Source organism: Schistocerca gregaria, chromosome 1 (genome assembly GCF_023897955.1).
Source record: "Schistocerca gregaria isolate iqSchGreg1 chromosome 1, iqSchGreg1.2, whole genome shotgun sequence".
In the NCBI taxonomy this organism is placed as follows: domain Eukaryota; kingdom Metazoa; phylum Arthropoda; class Insecta; order Orthoptera; family Acrididae; genus Schistocerca; species Schistocerca gregaria.
The window spans coordinates 689,186,437-689,204,752 of record NC_064920.1 but is presented as its reverse complement, the minus strand read 5'-3'; the positions used below and the strand labels follow the sequence as shown (position 1 = coordinate 689,204,752).

The 18,316-nt window shown below is 43.2% G+C and overlaps 1 protein-coding gene and 1 non-coding gene across 2 annotated transcripts in view; both read right to left on the bottom strand.

Annotated features, from left to right (window-relative positions):
• Positions 1-18,316, bottom strand: part of LOC126268157 (uncharacterized) — a 241,590-nt gene that overhangs the window by 16,396 nt on the left and 206,878 nt on the right. The window lies entirely within an intron of this gene.
• Trnaa-agc (transfer RNA alanine (anticodon AGC)) lies at positions 3,932-4,004 on the bottom strand. Its single transcript has one exon. It is a non-coding gene; the product is annotated as a tRNA-Ala (tRNA).

The following is an 18,316-nucleotide window of genomic DNA, read 5'->3' as shown; positions in this document are numbered from 1 at the left end:
AAAATAACAAACGGAAGACAAATACGACTGCACTTGCTGATCACCTCGACACCCTACGCGTCCGCCAGTAGAAGTTACTGCCCTGTGACGAATTTAACATCGTACGTAATTTAGGATTGCCTTCAGCACGAAAGTTCGGTATGCCAAATAAAGGCGCTTTCGAATCAAGAAAGATTCTCAAATACTTTTTGTTAACGATGATTTAATCTACACTCCTGGAAATGGAAAAAAGAACACATTGACACCGGTGTGTCAGACCCACCATACTTGCTCCGGACGCTGCGAGAGGGCTGTACAAGCAATGATCTCACGCACGGCACAGCGGACACACCAGGAACCGCGGTGTTGGCCGTCGAATGGCGCTAGCTGCGCAGCATTTGTGCACCGTCGCCGTCAGTGTCAGCCAGTTTGCCGTGGCATACGGAGCTCCATCGCAGTCTTTAACACTGGTAGCATGCCGCGACAGCGTGGACGTGAACCGTATGTGCAGTTGACGGACTTTGAGCGAGGGCGTATAGTGGGCATGCGGGAGGCCGGGTGGACGTACCGCCGAATTGCTCAACACGTGGGGCGTGGGGTCTCCACAGTACATCGATGTTGTCGCCAGTGGTCGGCGGAAGGTGCACGTGCCCGTCGACCTGGGACCGGACCGCAGCGACGCACGGATGCACGCCAAGACCTTAGGATCCTACGCAGTGCCGTAGGGGACCGCACCACCACTTCCCAGCAAATTACGGACACTGTTGCTCCTGGGGTATCGGCGAGGACCATTCGCAACCGTCTCCATGAAGCTGGGCTACGGTCCCGCACACCGTTAGGCCGTCTTCCGCTCACGCACCAACATCGTGCTGCCCGCCTCCATTGGTGTCGCGACAGGCGTGAATGGAGGGACGAATGGAGACGTGTCGTCTTCAGCGATGAGAGTCGCTTCTGCCTTGGTGCCAATGATGGTCGTATGCGTGTTTGGCGCCGTGCAGGTGAGCGCCACAATCAGGACTGCATACGACCGAGGCACACAGGGCCAACACCCGGCATCATGGTGTGGGGAGCGATCTCCTACACTGGCCGTACACCTCTGGTGATCGTCGAGGGGACACGGAATAGTGCACGGTACATCCAAACCGTCATCGAACCCATCGTTCTACCATTCCTAGACCGGCAAGGGAACTTGCTGTTCCAACAGGACAATGCACGTCCGCATGTATCCCGTGCCACCCAACGTGCTCTAGAAGGTGTAAGTCAACTACCCTGGCCAGCAAGATCTCCGGATCTGTCCCCCATTGAGCATGTTTGGGACTGGATGAAGCGTCGTCTCACGCGGTCTGTACGTCCAGCACGAACGCTGGTCCAACTGAGGCGCCAGGTGGAAATGGCATGGCAAGCCGTTCCACAGGACTACATCCAGCATCTCTACGATCGTCTCCATGGGAGAATAGCAGCCTGCATTGCTGCGAAAAGTGGATATACACTGTGCTAGTGCCGACATTGTGCATGCTCTGTTGCTTGTGTCTATGTGCCTGTGGTTCTGTCAGTGTGATCATGTGATGCATCTGACCCCAGGAATGTGTCAATAAAGTTTCCCCTTCCTGGGACAATGAATTCACGGTGTTCTTATTTCAATTTCCAGGAGTGTATAAATAAGCGAAGAAAGAAGTGATACTGACACTGTAAAACAGATTTTATAAAACAGATTGCGTTTACTGACCTGTTTACTCACAATGACAACAAGCTGTGTACCTTCTCTTATCAATATCCGAGCGTTCTGCTGCAGTCTTCTTCTTCTTCTCCTTCTTCCCGTTCTTTGTAAATAACAGTTCTCCGCGAGAGTTCCATGAAACAGTAGACAAGAGGTCCGCACGTTTTCTAGACAGTCTGCACTAAATCTGTTGCTACGCAACGGTAGTCTTTCCCCCTGCTCAATCGAGTTACTGAAAACAAACTAGCATCGATAAACAGCTTGCACTAAAACAATAAATACAAGGACGTTCCAGTTTCAGACTGTCACTAAATATGCCACCTACTGATTAATGGATCAAATACTCCACAAAAAAAGCTATAGTAAACGCTGGACTCTGTTGATGTAATAAAACTTGGAAAAATCTACTAAAATTGCCACAAAGCGATACTGCTTGCACTTGTAGCCAAAACAACATATAACATTCCAGAAGCAACCTAAACTGATTATGTGTGACAGAAGGAAGAAAAATAGTACTACAGACGCAGAGGTCATTCGAGATCATTTCCGTGCGATTTCTTTTTCTGTGAAGGTCGAAATATATGAAACTTACAAAGGCTGTTTAAGAATTGTTAATAAAGGCAGGCTGCTGCTACTTTTGGAATAGCCAAACCATCTTATAGTAGAGGAACCCAGAAATGTCACATTTGTGAAGTGAAACACAAATTCGATGAAGCTAATTGCTCGTGCAATGGTGTAACTATAAAACTACTGCCTCCACATTTATTAGTTGTAGCATCTGGACAAAAAACTGTCGCATTCCGAAAATATGCCACCTCTTCTAGCGTCATAGCTGCAAATACGGGAGAAACGAATAATCGCTGGAGGTCTCGTGGGGAGCGATCGATTACCAATGCTCTGTAAAGCTTACTGACATTCACAATGTAGTTATTTCTATTTATTTTCAGAGTATTTTACACCAGAATGCCACCGGCTCGTACAGCTAGTGCTTTTCCCGTCGCATGCACATTATTGGGCGAGTTGTGGTTAGTGGTAGATTCAAACATCTGTTTGTTTCCTTATTTGTTTTGTAGATATAACACTGATATGGTATTTTACATGTACCTTAGAAACAATATTTGGGTCTCCTTTTCCAATGTATACAGTTTCTGGAAAGTGTGCTACGGCGTTTCCTCGGTTGCAGATTGCAAAGATAAAAACTTCGTTCAGGAAAAGTAAAGTCCCAGAAACAGTCACGTTATAATCAAAATGAACTGCTATAGACACACAAATATAACCGCTAATAATATAGCACGTCTCTAGAAACGGGAATGCTGCCTGTGCTTTTGGCTCGACAGGCCAACACGTCATATTCGTAATCGATGTGATGAAGAAAGAAGAAACTGATATGGATAAATATAGGGAGACTTAAGGAGTGCAGTTAACTGTGGAAGACCGTAGGCTCTAAATGTGCTTCGCTTGCACCTATGCCCTCCCTGGAGCAAAATGTGCACTGTCATACTATGGAAACTGGAATAGGGCATTTACCAGGTATCTCATTTGACGTTAATCCAAGACGAAAAATGGTTCAAATGGCTCTGAGCACTATGGGACTTAACATCTGTGGTCATCAGTCCCCTAGAACTTAGAACTACTTAAACCTAACTAACCTAAGGACATCACACACATCCGTGCCCGAGGCAGGATTCGAACCTGCGACCGTAGCGGTCACGCGGTTCCAGACTGAAGCGCCTAGAGTCCAAGACGAAAGCTTTGACTTATTTTTAAAGCGATAATGACATACCAGATGCAAGTTCCGCTACCTTTTTTTTCAGCTTAGTATGCCCTGTGGAAAGCGCTATTGTTGTATTGGTGTTGTTATGGATGAGTGCGAAAAGGACGAAACCCCATGTCGGCATGTAACGTAACCGTGCCCAGTAGCGTCGTGGAACCCATCCTACTAGTGGGATCTTAATTATAGTGGCAAATTCCCCACTCTGATAAGACATCTTTCAAAGTTAGCCAAGAGTTTTGGCGCGGCGTCTGTTAACCACTAACTGTACACCATCCTGTCTTACTCCCGTTAGTTGAAGGACTTCTGATGAAATATTCATTCAGCACATGATAAAACTTTCTACATCTGGATCGAGAACCACAGTACAGGACTCTGACTGCTAACTCAGCGTCACAGGTAGAGTCTTCTGCGTGTAATCGTTGCCTAAGAACGTAGTGACACCAAATGAAAAAAAAATATTCTGGAGGCGCCGGGTATCGATCCCGGTACCTCTCACATGCTAAGCGAGCGCTCTACCATCTGAGCTACGCCCCCAGCTGCGTTACATATATTTCGTAAACTACAGAGAATGATTCAGATACTTGTCTTGGCGGGGCCACACCCACCACGCTGGACAGACGCAAAGTGGAGCAGCGAAAGTTCTTCGCCGGGCCTCGGCCAGTGCTTGAAGAGCTAAGCCAATTGGAGAGCAGTTGAGCTGGACAGTCATTTAGCCTCTAAAAGGTAACGGGATTGACACCAGGCGTTTGTAATACTCGTTGAATCTTATAAAGCGTAAGGAAAGCAATGAGAGAAGCGTTCAATGAGTTTGAAAGTAAAATTTTGTCAACCGATCTCTATAAAAACACTAAGATGGTATGCAAAATCAGCAGGCGGTTCGAAGTAACCTCTTCATTCGTTAATAGACAGTTCTGGCATCAAAGGAGAGAAGGCCGAAGTACTGAATTCGGTCTTCCGAGATTGTTTCGCCGGGGAAGACTGCAACACACCTCCTCCTTTCAGTCATCGTACGAACTTCGAACTGACACATATTCAGATCGCAGAACAGAAAATAAATTACAATTTCTTAGCAGTGGAAAGGCATCAGAACCAGATAACGTACCTATAGCAGTTTATCGTAGATCACTGGAGCAACGAAGTGTACCCAGCAAACGGAAAAAAGAGCAGGTCATTCTTGTTTACCACCAGAGTGATAGGAGAGATGCACACAATTAGACCTATATCGTTGGCGGCAGTCTGTTGTAAAATTATGGACCACGTTTTATGCTCAAGAATCAGGATGCTCTTGGAAATCGAAAACCTCGTTTAAAAAAATCAACATGGATTCCGCAAGCAGAGATCTTGCAAAATTCAGCTCGCTCTGTTCCTCCGTGAGATTCATATCGCTGTAGACAAAGGATCTCAGATTTATGCCATGTTCCTTGACTTCAGGAAGGCATTTGACACAGTCCCTCGCCGCCGTTTAGTGAAAAAAAAAAGTACGATCTTATCGAATATCGGAAAAGATTTGTGACAGGATTCAAGACTTTCTTGCAGACTGAACTCAACACGTCGCTCTTAACGGAACAAAATCGGCAGATGTAAAGGTGATTTCCGGAGTACCCCAAGGAAGTGTAATAGAACCATTATAGTTCACAATGCATATAAACGATCTAGTAGGAAACGTAGGATGATCTTCAAAATTGTTTCCATAGTGCTCAGAGGCATTTTTGAGTTAACAGAAGGTAAGCAAAGCCGAAATCAACGTAAGGAGAGCAAAGCCAGAAGCGTTCAAGTAATTTGAAGGCACAATTTTGTCAATCAACCTCTCTGTAAATCCTAAATACTTTTCGGAGTCTGGATTTGAGTCTACTGGGGCCACACACTAGGCCAAATATTGAGGGCCGAGCATCAAAGGTTTGTTTTAGCTTTTCGGTATGTTCATGGGCTTACCTACGTGAGTCAGGGTTTGTGAAACCTGCGGCCCTCCGAAGATTTTTCTATGGGGGTTGGTTCCATGCAGCCTGTCACTATCCTGCATGTTTCATTCAAGCTAATATCTACCTTTTTTGCGTGGGCGGATCTGCACCATACCGGGCACGCGTATTCGGCAGTTGAGAAGCACAAAGCTTGGGCTGAAGTTCTGACCACGGTAGGTTTGGCACCCCATTTGCTATTGCACATCTTTCTTATTAGGGAATTTCGTGCTTCTACGTTTTTGCGTGTTTTTTCGCAATGATATTTGTATGTCAATGTTCTGTCCAGCACGACGCCAAGGTAGGTGGGAGTATCTTAACCTACTTAAACCTAACTAACCTAAGGACATCACACACATCCATGCCCGAGGCAGGATTCGAACCTGCGACCGGAGCCACTCCGGCCGGCTATGTTTTATGCTCACACATTATGACAGTTTCTGGAACATTGAAACCTCCTCCATAAAAATCATCACGAATTGTGTAAACAGAGATCTTGCGGAACACAGTTCGCTCGTTTCGTCCATGCAATCCAAAGCGCCATAGACAAAGGCACCCAGGGTACGGCATCTTCCTTGACTTCAGGCAAACAGTCGTGTAAAATCTGCACTGCCGTTTACTGAACAATTCTCGTAACTAAAATTCCTCCCCACCACTCGGTAGGGAGCGTCAGTTTTGGAGTTGAGAGAGTACTGCACGACGGGAAAGAGGTAGTAAAACGCGTGTCCCGCGCGGCTTTTGACTGGTGTTTCAAATCCACCAGCGGCCCCTTCCCCTCGACCTGCGGCCGAGCGTCGTTCCGGAATAGACAAGAGTTTTACCTTCTCCCTTTGGATGCGAAAATAACACCCGCGAAAAGTTGCGGGTGGTGGACGAAACAGCAAGGTATAGATTCAGACGAGGATAGAAAATTCTACGCCAGGCGGTAAAGATTATAACTGGTGACTTTCATATTTAACAAATTTTGCTTTCCGCCACTTCTAAGAACTGTGGAATGGCCTTCTAGCACGTGTGGTTCTCGGGCAGACGGAGGGTGCCCTAGAAAGACGAAGGTCCAACAACTACGAAATGCTGACGTGAGGCAGATACGACAGACGGAGTACGGTGACTGGAGGTTGCGATAAATGTGCCTTACGCGATGGGGTTAAGTCCACGGCTCTCCCAACTCTGTGTTTAGGCCATGTTAGATCGCGACCTGTCTCTTTCGTGTTTGGCGCATTTGTTTGTCAAATCCTGGACGCAATCGGGGTTACTCTGACGTCTTATATAGAACTTGGTTCAACGAAAGCTCAATCCGTCACCAGTGTTTGATATAGTGGTCGTAAGTTAGCAGAGAAGCACGTTTCTCTGGTATGTCCGCAAGTTATATGAGAGAACCACCATTCTTCCTTCTCATACACAGCGACTTCGTGATTTCAGTGTAACCCCACATTGTCATAGAATTTATATGTTAAGGGAACCACAAATTGCTATATAACGTGAAACATCCCCCTGGAAAAATTTGTGAATTACTGTGCTAATAAACCTCTTACGTTATTTGATTTTCAAACAGCTGAACCAAACTGAACGTACTCAGACATTTCTCTCTTTACTTATTCTGATCATCACTGAACTGACACACAATATTTTTAGCGTAACGCAATCTGATTTTCAATAATCCTCACAAAAGAATGGCCCTGACTAACAATAACCTGTACCTTTCATGAATCACTTACCTCACAAAAATCTTCGTTACTCGAACTACTGCAATACAGCGAGCGCCACTACCGCCAGCTAAGTAAAAGAGTCTAACTACTGAAGTCACTAACTACTGATAGCCATAGTTAGCAAATGAAAGATTTTGATAGAGAACAAACAATGTATTTATCTTAATAGTGTTCAAATTATATATATATATATATAAGTTCATGACATCCAGTCTTTCAAATTTACTGTCTCTGATGGACACACGTCCAGATCATCCGCTCTCAAAACTCCGCCATCTCTCTCGCCACATCCACTACTGCTGGCGGCTCACCTCCAACTGCGCAACGCTACGCGCTGTTCACATCCAACTGCCCAACACTACAATGGCGAATATTCCAACAATTCCAACCAGCCACAGACTGCACACAACACAGCCAGTGATTTTCATACAGAGAGCTACGTGGCGTTACCAACATAAAAACCTAAACAGCCTACGTACAAAAGTTTAAAAAAAATGGTTCAAATGGCCCTGAACACTATGGGACTTAACATCTGTGGTCATCAGTCCCATAGAACTTAGAACTACTTAAACTTAATTAACCTAAGGACATCACACACATCCATTCACTAATCATTCTTTGTCCTTCTCCTGGTGCTGGGGTTGCTCATGGTTTGTTTACTAATTAACCATATCTTACGAAATAAAGACCATTTGTGATTCTAAAGCAACCGGACATTCTCCTCAGTCATCTTCCGCCACCTGGACAAGAGAAGACGTTTAGGTTGCACGAGAATTCGATGATTACTACCTGGGCCGCGATGTAATCGCTCATTCTAATTTTGAAGGAAACTGGACTGGAAAGCTGGGTTGGAGGAGCTTACAGAAATTAATATTCAGTTCAGTCTATCCTGTTGGAAACTATTTTGAACCTGTTACTTGTTCGACAGAAAATCGTTCATGAAATTTACTCGTGATTGCAGAATCTTTCTGACATTAGCTAAGAAGATGTTACCTATTGGTGACACATAAAAAAATTGTGCTGGATCGGAACTTTTTTCCGTTCTTTTTTTTCATTTTGTTTCGTAGTGTTCATTGCATTTGGTCTGGGCGGACGTCACAAGACATCTGTTCAAGTTGATCGTTGATTCCTTTATTCAGATTTCTTTTTTGCAAAGGGCGAGCAGCCCTTTGACCGAACACCCTGAGCTACCGTGCCGGCACCAGATTTCCCCCTTGTTACGAGCCTTTGTCTTAACCTCTTCGGCTATCTGAGCACGCTTCCAGGATCGACCCAAACTTCCATATGTTATACTGTCAACGACGCAGTGCTCTCAACTTGAGTTGGGTTCCCGTCACAGGGCTTCAAGGAGACAAAACATTCGACATTAATATTACGATAGTCATTTTACCTGTCGAGCTTGTAATAACTATTTTCAAGAATGCCTGAAGAAACAGACATCGCTGACGATCCTGCAGATGTACTAAATCGATGAAGTTTTTGGCAATCGTGGAATCTTTCTCCTTGAAACCCTCTAGCGGAACTCCAAATAAAGTTGCGAGCTATGGGGTCGTAGACGGTATGACATAAGGAAGTCTGGCTGGATGTTAGAAGCGTGCTCAAATAGCCGAAGTGGTTAAGGTGGCCGCAGAGACAAGCGGCAATTCGGGTTGAGCGCCGTCTGACACAAATTTTCATGTATCACCAATAGGAAATATCTTTATATCTAAAGCAGCTAATGTCAGAATGGTTTCGCAATTGCGAATAAATTTCATAAATTTAGTACTGCTGCAATATCGTCACCAACATCTGTTTCCTCATGCACTGTTAAAAATAAGAAGTTTTTTCAGCTTAGTTTTCCTACTAGAAAGAATATTAAACGCAGAGCAGTAGGCTTCCACCTACAGGTGTAAAAGTCATTTCGTGACGATCCTAGAGCCATTAAAGTTTACAGTGCATATAAACGACCAAGTGGATGGCGTCAGGAGCTACATGAGCTGTTCGCAGATGATGCTGTTGTCTATGGAAAAACTGCAACGCGAGATGATGTGAAGGATCGATAACGGTGCAGGGCCTGGCAGTTGACTCTGAACGTAAATAAATGTAACGCACTGCTCATAAATAAGCGAAGAGATCCAGTACTGTACGATTAGGCTTCTGGCGTTCAGCTACTGGAAACAGTAATAACCTTAAGGTATTTCAAAGTAACCGTCCAGAGTGCCCTGAACTGTAACGACCATACAGACAAATTCAAGTGAAAACAGATGCCAGGATGAAATTCGTTGGGAGAATCTCAAGGAAATGTAACTCAACCACGAAAAACGTTACTTACAAAACAGGATATTCCTCATTACTCTGGGACTCTTCCCATTGAATTAATAGGATATAGAAGAGTCAACGAAGAGCGGCACGTTTCGTCTTTCAGTAAACGCGAGAGCGTTACGGAGGTGTTCAACAAACTTCAGTGGGAATCTCTGAAATAGGAGCGCTGTGCATCATGGAGAGATTTACTGTTGAAATTCCAAGACTGTACGTTTCCAGAAGAGTCGGCCAACATTACTTTTTCCGACATACATCTCGTGAAATGAGCGTAACGAGAACACCAACGAAATTAGAGCTAATCTGGAGGTTCATCGACGGAAACCTAGAATAACATATAGTCTTTCACATTCACTACTATGTTTCATAAATGCTGAGATTGCGCTATTATTTCAACTGGCGGAACTATACAGTACTCTATCAGTTGTTGTTGTTGTTGTTGTTGTTGTCTTCAGTCCTGAGACTGGTTTGATGCAGCTCTCCATGCTACTCTATCCTGTGCAAGCTGCTTCATCTCCCAGTACCTACTGCAACCTACATCCTTCTGAATCTGCTTAGTGTACTCATCTCTCGGTCTCCCTCTACGATTTTTACCCTCCACGCTGCCCTCCAACGCCAAATTTGTGATCCCTTGATGCCTCAAAACATGTCCTACCGACCGATCCCTTAATGCGTTCACTATGCTGTTTGTAGTAGCTTACCCGCATTGCTATTTTCCTATTCATTATTAAACCTACTCCTGCATTACCCCTATTTGATTTTGTGTTTATAACCCTGTAGTCACCTGACCAGAAGTCTTGTTCCTCCTGCCACCGAACTTCACTAATTCCCACTATATCTAACTTTAACCTATCCATGTCCCTTTTTAAATTTTCTAACCTACCTGCCCGATTAAGGGATCTGACATTCCACGCTCCGATCCGTAGAACGCCAGTTTTCTTCCTCCTGATAACGACATCCTCCTGAGTAGTCCCCGCCCGGAGATCCGAATGGGGGACTATTTTACCTCCGGAATATTTTACCCAAGAGGATGCCATCATCATTTAATCATACAGTAAAGCTGCATGTCCTCGGGAAAAATTACGGCTGTAGTTTCCCCTTGCTTTCAGCCGTTCGCAGTACCAGCACAGCAACGCCGTTTTGGTTAATGTTGCAAGGCCAGATCAGTCAATCATCCAGACTGTTGCCCCTGCAACTACTGAAAAGGCTGCTGCCCCTCTTCAGGAACCACGCGTTTGTCTGGCCTCTCGACAGATACCCCTCCGTTGTGGTTGCACCTACGGTACGGCCATCTGTATCGCTGAGGCACGCAAGCCTCCCCACCAACGGCAAGGTCCATGGTTCACGGGGAGGGGGGGGGGGGGGGAACTCTATCAGTTATCACAACGTATTATAAATGAGAGTTCCCTGGCACACTTTTCTGTCTGTATGAGAAAGATAATCTCAGAACTAGTGTAGAGATTTTGATACGGTTTTCACTAGCAGATAAACTGGTTCAAGGTGAGGGTTTGTCTATATAATTCATTAGTCGTCTGGCCGTCAATGCTCAGTGCTTGGCTGCGAAGCTAGTATTTAATGAACCGCTACTAATTTTCTGTAATTGCTTCTGCTCAAAAAAATGAAGGCAGTAGATGACAAATGGAGGTGTACGAGAAATTCATGTAAATGTGAGAGCTTTATGGTTTTTTTTATCCATCACTTATTGGCTCGTGTTTCACTAACAATCGGTTTTTCTTAAGACTCTTACTCATTGTCGTAAATACAATTTTCAATACTATTTTCACTGATTTTGAAAACGATTGTGAAATTTTCGACACCACCAAAAAGATCACAGGTTTTCTGCTTCCTGCAAAGTGAAGAATTCTGGCATGTGTTCGTAAACAATTAAACATTCCAGTTTACTGCAAAATCAAATAAACTACTGAGGAAAATTTTATAAATTTTTATTCCCTCCGTCTCTGTTGCATGATCATAACATTTGTTGCTGCGATCGTTAACGGTTTCGAGCGGACTCGTCCATTCTCAAATTACACACCTAAAAAATTACGAAGTACGCGTCAGACAGAAATATTTAGATACGATATGCATGTCCATATTTTGAGTAATTATGTGATTATCGACTTATCTTTTTATTAACTGTAACTAGTTGTACGACATGGTGCCGAAAGGCAAGAACAGCTTTGTACAAGAAAGTCAAACTGTGAGCAACAAGTACTCTCATTGATAAGTAGCCTATGTGTCCAAGATGCATCTGAACGACACAACTAAACTGAGAAATATAACTTCTAGTGGTCAACAGGACAGGTTTCGCCCTCACACACGTAAAAAGTAACGTCTTTTTTATTTACATAGTTTATGTGAACTTTGGTAACAAACCTCCAGTTACCCAGTGAATAAACGTCACGCAACACCACACTAAGCGTCATCCTACACAATCATTCTCCATGTTGTGAGGGCCGCATTCAGATCCAGAGCCTTATCTGCACGTCGATCGTACACAGGTAAAATCGTCGGTAAAAATATATAAAATGTCTCAGTTTTAAGACTGGATTCGTGATTTCCTGTCGGAAAAGTCACACTTCGCAGTAACTCTTCTGTTTTACTCGATGCCACTTTAATATTTCTCGAAGTGGAGAAACAGGTAATAAATTTTAAAAAAATGTTTATTCAGCCTTGACGGTAATAACTTGTTTGGATGAGAAACTTCACATTTGATCATGCTAGTGGTTGCACTCGATTACTTTACAGCTTTCAATCTTTAAATATTGACTAGGATAACTAATGTTCAACGAAATGAGTTTTGAAAGCTATGGGGGATGTTCTAAAGAAAAGGTACGAAACAAGACTGTGGGTATATTTGCAGTCTTTAGTCAAAAGTAATAATCAGAGGCCTGAGAACAACTATCCCATTGTTTCATGAGCCGAAGAATTCCGTGTTCCCAGGATTTCTGTAACTATGACATGAACCAGTCCTCCACTGTGTCTTTCAGTTCGTCGTCTGAGTTGCAGAGCTTTCCTTTGAGATGAATCTTCCTTGCAGATAAAAACTGTGTGGTGGACCGAGACTCGAACTCGGGACCTTTCCCTTTGCCACGAGAGTGCTCTACCAACTGAGCTACCCAAGCACGAGTCACAACCCGTCCTCACAGCTTCAATTCTTCCAGTACCTCGTCTCCTACCTTCCAAACTTCACAGAAACTCTTCTGTGAACCTTGCAGAACTAGCACTTCCTGAAGAAAGAATATTGCGGAGACACGGCTTAGCCACATCCTGGGGGATGTTTCCAGAATGAGATTTTCACTCTGCAGCGGAGTGTGCGCTGGTATGAAACTTCCTGGCAGATTAAAACTGTGTGCCGGACCGAGATTCGAACTTGGGAACTTTGCCTCTCGGGACGTCTTCCTTTGAGATGTTTTTTTTTTAGTGGTTCAAACACGTGGAAGTCGAAGGGCGACATGTCCGGGCTGTAGGGCGTATGCTCAAGCATTACCTTACCTGCTGATGACGTCGAAAAAGACTGTGAGCATTACCTTTCCTGCTGAGCGCACAGCTTTGAATGTTTCAGGGGGAGCTCATGACACATGCTCCGCATCCGTTGATGTCACACTACATTATACCTAAGCGACATATGCAAATTTCAACCCGTCTGGATGTAACGACGTTTCGTACCTTTTCATTTCAACATTCCTTCTATAGAGATTGTAGTCCAAGGCCAGTATATGACTGGATGAAGCAGGCAAATTTCTCAGAATCGTCCTAACATTTGCCGGTGCAATTTAGATGTGACAGTCTAAAAACGAATCAAGGTAGCCCACGTCTCTTCAGTTTCTCACATTATTGTGGAGCGTTGCCAACTCAGCGGAGCTGGAAAAGTCGTACCTCTGTGACCACTGAGTGTGCCACTATGGTGCACATCACTGAGTTTGAAAAGCTACAAATTTCTATAGAGGACATTTTTCTGACCTTGAAATTTCTCACCTTTTTGTCTTCTAGCACAGAAAATAAGATTTCATTTTTGCGACTTTTGCATTTGAGTTTTTATTACGTACGGATATACACAGCTGCAGCACGGCCATGTTCTTCGGACTGCTACATCTACATCGACATCTACATCTACATAACTACTCTGCAATACACTCTTCAGTGCCTGCCAGAGAGTTCATCGAATCACATTCAGACTATTTCTCCACCATTCCACTCCCGAACGGCGCGCAAGGAAACCGAAGACTTAAATCTTACTGTGCGAGCTCTGATTTCTCTTATATTATTACGATAAACATTTCTCCCCCGTAACGGTGTGTCAGAAAAGTATATTCGCATTCGGAGGAAAAGTCGTGATTGAAATTTCGTGAAAAGATATCGCCGCAACGAAAAATGCCTTTGTTTTAATGACAGCTCCTGCAACTCGCGTACCATATCCATGACACTTGTAATTGTGAACAGTAGGTATTTAGACGAATTACATAACTTAGATTTGTGTGATGTTCCATGTACCCGAAATTTAACGGACTCCTTTTATCACTGTTGTGGATGACTTCACGACTTTCGTTAGCACTTTTCGCAGCATACAGATGCTTTGTCTATATCATTTGCTTTTGATAGTCTCATGGCTTAACTAGCGATAAATGACAACATCATCTGCAAACAATCTAAGGAGGTTGGTCAGATGGTCTCCCGAATCATTTATATAGATTATGTAACAATATTAGAAGGAAAGTTTCTGCTCACCATATAGCGGAGATGCTGAGTCGCGATAGGCACAACAAAAAGATTCACGCAATTATAGCTTTCGGCCATTAAGGCTTTTGTCAGCAATAGACACACAAACATACACGCACACACCCACTCACACGGTTTCAGTTATCTGAGCCTGCAGACGTGCGTGTAAGTTGCGTTTGCATGAGTGTGTGTGTGTGTGCGTGTGTGTGTGTGTGTGTGTGTGTGTGTGTGTGTGTGTGTGCGAGTGTGTTTGTGTGTTTATTACTGAAGAAGGCCTTAATGGCCGAAATCTATAATTCTGTGAATCTTTTTATTGTGCCTATCGCGACTCAGGATCTCCGCTATATGGTGAGTAGCAACTTTTCTTCTCAATATTGTTACATTCCATCCTGGATTTTCCATTGTTTGATTTATAAAGATTAGGTACAGCAAATGTCCTGTAACACTTCCTTCGGAAACGCAAGATATATCTTCTGTTTTTGTACTCCATGGCACTATGAACGAATAAGACCGATGTGTGTTAGGATTTTGAGCAGAATTAAAACCAGGGTAGACAAGTCTTTTTTCCAGTTTTTTGTTCAGCAAGGACTAAAGTATTGAAACCCTTAATAGCGTGCTCACTACACAATTATGAAAGTAATCAGCTAAAGTTGCAAGGGCAAATGTCAATAACATTCGGAAACTGCGAGAATTAACAAAAGATGATCTTTCAATGAAACAGTACTGGTAATTCGGTCAAAAGAACGACACTAAACTCGAACAAGAACATCTCAGTATCAAGGAACCGCGTCTGCCTAAAATTTTTACAGCCAGTAACGAGCAAAGGTTTAAAGAAAATAAAGACGTTGACCAACGTACTGGGAAATGTTATAGTTTCAGAATGTTAGACGCTGGGTGTTGCTGAAAATGAAGTTTTACCAGCTACTTTTTTAGCTGAACACTGAGTAAATATCACTTTCTCTAAAGCAGATCACAGTTGTGTTTCTGCTGTTTTACAAACAGTCCAGAATCAACACACAGTCAAAATTGGATGGAGTGAATTTTGTAGCAATCGCTGCAGACTTAAGGCATTCCTAAAAGATTTCAACTACACATGATAATCGCCTGTCACCTGATGATAAAAGAGGTATCCTTATCACGAATTTTAATGCTACTCTATCCTGTGCAAGCTTCTTCATCTCCAAGTACCTACTGCAACCTACATCCTTCTTAATCTGTTTAGTGTATTCATCTCTTGGTCTCCCTCTACGCTTTTTACCCTCCACGCTGCCCTCCAATACTAAATTGATCATCCCTTGATGCCCCAGAACATGTCCTACCATCCGATCCCTTCTTCGCGTCAAGTTGTGCCACAAACTTCTCTTCTCCCCAATCCTATTCAACACTTCCTCATTAGTTATGTAATCTACCCATCTAATCTTCAGCATTCTTCTGTAGCACCACATTTCGAAAGCTTCAATTCTCTTCTTGTCCAAACTAATTATCGTCCACATTTCACTTCCATACACGGCTACACTCCATACAAATACTTTCAGATATGACTTCCTCACACTTAAATCTATACTCGATGTTAACAGATTTCTCTTCTTCACAAACGCTTTCCTCGCCATTGCCAGTCTACATTTTATATCCTCTCTACTTCGACCATCATCAGTTATATTGCTCGCCAAAAGCAAAACTCCTTTACTACTTTAAATGTCTCATTTCCTAATCTAATTCCCTCAGCATCACCCGGCTTAATTCGACTACATTCCATTATCCTCGTTTTGCTTTTGTTGATGTTCATCTTATATCCTCCTTTCGAGATCCTATCCATTCCGTTTAACTGCTCTTCCAAGTCCTTTGCTGTCTCTGACAGAATTGCAACGTCATCGGCGAACCTCAAAGTTTTTCTTTTTTCTTTTGTTTCCTTCACTGCTTGCTCAATATACAGATTGAATAACATCGGGGATAGATTACAACCCTGTCTCACTCCCTTCCCAACCACTGCTTCCCTTTCATGCCCCTCGACTCTTATAACTCCCATCTGGTTTCTGTACAAATTGTAAATAGCCTTTCGCTCCCTGTATTTTACCCCTGCCAACCACCTTTAGAATTGGAAAGAGAGTATTCCAGTCAACATTGTCAAAAGCTTTCTCTAAGTCTACAAATGTTAGAAACGTAGGTTTGCCCTTCCTTAATCTAGCTTCTAAGTTAAGTCGTAGGGTCAGTATTGCCTCACGTGTTCCAACATTTCTACGGAATCCAAATTGATCTTCCCCGAGGTCGGCTTCTACTAGTTTTTCCATTCGTCTGTAAAGAATTCGCGTTAGTATTTTGCAGCTGTGACTTATTAAACTGATAGTTCGGTAATTTTCACATCTGTCAACACCTGCTTTCTTTGGGATTGCAATTATTATATTCTTTTTGAAGTCTGAGGGTATTTCGCCTGTCTCATACATCTTGCTGACCAGATGGTAGAGTTTTGTCAGGACTGGATCTCCCAAGGCCGTCAGTAGTTCCAATGGAATGTTGTCTACTCCGGGGGCCTTGTTTCGACTCAGGTCTTTCAGTGCACTGTCAAACTCTTCACGCAGTATCGTATCTCCCATTTCATCTTCATCTACATCCTCTTCCATTTCCACAATATTGTCCTCAAGTACATCGCCCTTGTATAGACCCTCTATATACTCCTTCCACCTTTCTGCTTTCCCTTCTTTGCTTAGAACTGGTTTCCATCTGAGCTCTTGATGTTCATACAAGTGGTTCTCTTATCTCCAAAGGTCTCTTTAATTTTCCTGCAGGCAGTATCTATCATACCCCTAGTGAGATAAGCCTCTACATCCTTACATTTGTCCTCTAGCCATCCCTGCTTAGCCATTTTGCACTTCCTGTCGATCTCATTTTTGAGACTTTTCTATTCCTTTTTGCCTGCTTCGTTTACTGCATTTTTATATTAACTCCTTTTATCAATTAAATTCAATATTTCTTCTGTTACCCAAGGATTTCTACTAGCCCTCGTCTTTTTACCTACTTGATCCTCTGCTGCCTTCACTACTTCATCCCTCAAAGCTACCCATTCTTCTTCTACTGTATTTGTTTCCCCCATTTCTGTCAATTGTTCCCTTATGCTCTTGCTGAAACTCTGTACAGCCTTTGGTTCTTTCAGTTTATCCAGGTCCCATCTCCTTAAATTCCCACCTTTTTGCAGTTTCTTCCGTTTTAATCTACAGGTCATAACCAATAGACTGTGGTCGGAGTCCACATCTGCCCCTGGAAATGTTTTACAATTTAAAACCTGGTTCCTAAATCTCTGTCTTGCCATTATATAATCTATCTGAAACCAGTCAGTATCTCCAGGCTTCTTCCACGTATACAGCCTTCTTTTATGGCGAAATCATTACAATTTCACTCATTCCACGAAAGACTATTTTTTCTTCATAATGCTGCACTATTCATCAACGTGGAATGAAATATTTTGTCAAAAATAGCTTCAAAATGGTATCACTATAAATTTCATTTTTTTCTAATTGTTTTCATGAACGAAAATTAAATTTAGTTAACAGAAATTTTAAAAAATATGTGCAGTTAACCACCGGATAAAGTTTATGCTAACATATGTGCATTTACATGAATACTGCGCTTATGTTATCCAGGTTTTTCAGATTTTCTTAAAACAGTTTGCACAGAACTGTAAGAAGATATAACTAGATACAACAGCTCGAAGAGTGTAATGGATGATTGAGCTAGTTTGTATTAATAACGCATGTTCCGTTGCCGTGCAGGATAGCCGCGTGGTCTCAGGCGCCTTGTCATCAATGTTCGCGCGGCTCCCCCCGTCGGAGGTTCGAGTCCTCCCTCGGGAGTGTGTGTGTGTGTGTGTGTGTGTGTGTGTGTGTGTGTGTTGTCTTTAGAGTAAGTTAGTTTAAGTTACATTAAGTGGTGTGTAAGCCTAGGGACCGATGACCTCAGCAGTTTGGTTCCACAGGAACCACTACCACCACCGAAAGGACTTCGTCTTAAGTGTTATCAGATTCCAAGAATGGTGTTATCTACAGGAAATTATCGGCGCTGAATGACGGTAAGAACGTGCAGAGTAACTTAGACAGTATTTGCGCTTGGTGTACGAGTGCTGCTGGCAACGCTGTTATAGTTTAGATGAACTGGATGAACGCAATGCTATGCACAT